Source organism: Furipterus horrens, unplaced genomic scaffold (genome assembly GCF_987537825.1).
Source record: "Furipterus horrens unplaced genomic scaffold, mFurHor1.1.pri manual_scaffold_17, whole genome shotgun sequence".
NCBI classification, from domain to species: domain Eukaryota; kingdom Metazoa; phylum Chordata; class Mammalia; order Chiroptera; family Furipteridae; genus Furipterus; species Furipterus horrens.
Window position 1 is genome coordinate 31889719 of NW_028327187.1, and position 2650 is coordinate 31892368.

A 2650-nucleotide genomic window follows, 5' to 3' on the forward strand; every position below is an offset into this window, starting at 1 on the left:
AACATTCAAAGACAAAGAGAGGATCCTAAAAGCAGCAAGAGAAAAACAGCAAATAACATACAAGGGAGGTCTGATAAGGCTATCGACCAAATTCTACACAGAAACACTACAAGCCAGAAAGGAAGGTCAAAAATATTTCCAGCTATGAAAAACAAAGGCCTACAACCAAGAATACTCTACCCAGCAAGGCTCTAATACAAAATGGAAGGTGAAGTAAGAAGTTTTCAAGAGAAAAGAAGGCTAAAAGAATATATCTCCACCAAACCAGCATTGCAAGAGATGCTAAAAAGTCTGCTTTAAGAAGGTGAAGAAACAGAGAGAGACTGAGAGGAACAAGAGTACAAAGGGGGGAAATGACAATGAATTAGTACTTATCGGTAATAACCTTAAATGTAAATGGTTTAATGCTCCAATCAAAAGACATAGGGTAGCTGAATGGATTAGAAAGCAAGACCCACATATATGCTGTCTACAAGAGACCCACCTTAGAACAAAAGATCTACACAGACTAAAAGTGAAGGGATTGAAAAAAAGTATATCAAGCAAATGGACATGAAAATAAAGCTGGGGTAGCAATATTTATATCAGACAAATACATTTTACAGCAAAGGTCATAAAAAGAGACAAAGAAAAACATTTCATAATACTTAAGGGAAAAATCCATCAAGAAGATATAACGCTTATAAATATATATGCACCCAACTTAGGAGCACCCAAATATGTAAGGAAGATTTTGAAAGACTCCAAGAAAGATATAGACAGCAACACACTCATAGAAGGAGACTTTAACACTCCATTGTCAACAATGGACAGATCCTCGAAGCAAAGAAACACCAAAGATATTGAGGCACTGAAGAACACTCTAGATCAAATGGACTTAGTCGATATATATAGAACTTTTTACCCCAAAGAAGCAAAATATGCATTCCTCTCAAGTGCACATGGAACATTTTCAAAGATAGACCACATGGTAGGACACAAAAGAAGCCTCAACAAATTGAAGAAAATTGAAATTATATCAAGCATCTTCTCAGATCACAATGGCTTAAAATTGGAAATCAACCTCAAGGAAAAAACTCAAAAACATTCAAACTCATGGAGAATGAATAACCTGCTATTAAATAATGAATGGGTTAACAATGATATCAAGGAAGAAATCAAAAAGTTTCTGGAAACTAATGATAATGAACACACAACAACCCAAAACCTATGGGATACAGCAAAAACAGTCCTGAGAGGAAAGTTCATAGCAATACAGGCCTACCTAAAAAAGCTAGAAGAATATCTAATAAAAAATTTAACCCTACAGCTACAAGAACTAGAGGAAGAACAACAAGCAAAACCCAGATCAAGTAGAAGGAAGGAAATCATCAAAATCAGAGCACAATTAAATGACATAGAGACTAAATTAACAATTCAAAAGATCAACAAAAGTAGGAGCTGGTTCTTTGAAAAGATAAACAAAATCCACAAGCCTTTAACCAGGCTCATCAACAAAAAAAGAGAGAGAACCCAAATAAATAAAATCAGAAATGAAAGAGAAATCACAACCGATACCACAGAAATACAAAGGATTGTAAGAAATTATTACGAACAACTGTATGGCAAGAAATTTGACAACCTATAGGAAATGCACAAATTCCTGGAAACATATAACCTTCCAAAAATGAATCAAGAAGAAACAGAAAGCCTGAATAGACAAATAACTAGCGAAATTGAAGTAGTAATCAAAAAACTCCCGGAATACAAAAGCCCTGGACTGAATGGCTTCACAGGTCAATTCTACAAACATTTAGGAAAGAACTAACTCCTATCCTCCTCAAAACATTTCAAAAGATCCAAGACTCCCAAACTCGTTCTATGAAGCCAGTATTATCTTAATTCCAAAACCAGGTCAAGACACAACAAAGAAAGAAAACTACAGGCCAATATCGCTGATAAACATAGATTCTAAAATTTTCAACAAAATATTGGCAAACAGGATATAGCAACAAATTAGAAAGATCATACACCACGATCAAGTGTGATTCATCCCAGGGATGCAAGGATGGTTTAATATTTGCAAATCAATAAACGTAAAACACCACATAAACAGAATGAAAGAGAAAAACCACATGATCATATCAACAGATACAGAAAAAGCCTTTGGTAAAGTACAACACCCATTTGTGATGAAAACTCTCAGCAAAATGGGAATAGAGGGAGCATTCCTCAACATAATAAAGGCCATATATGAGAAACCTGAAGCCAATATCATACTCAATGGGCAAAAACTGAGAACATTCCCTCTGAGGTCAGGAACAAGACAAGGATTTCCACTCTCTCCACTCCTATTCAACATAGTCTTGGAAGTTCTAGCCACCGCAATCATACAAGAAAGAGAAATAAAAGGCATCCAAATTGGAAAAGAGGAAGTAAAATTGTCATTATTTGCAGATGACATGGTAGTGTACATAGAAAACCCTATAGACTCCACAAAAAAATTACTCGACTTAATAAGTCAATTCAGCAATATAGCAGGGTACAAAGTCAATATTCAGAAATGGAAGGTATTTCTGTACACTAACAATGAAATCTCAGAGATAGAAACTAAAAGAAAAATCCCATTTACCATAGCAACAAGAAAAATAAAGTACCTAGGAATAAACTT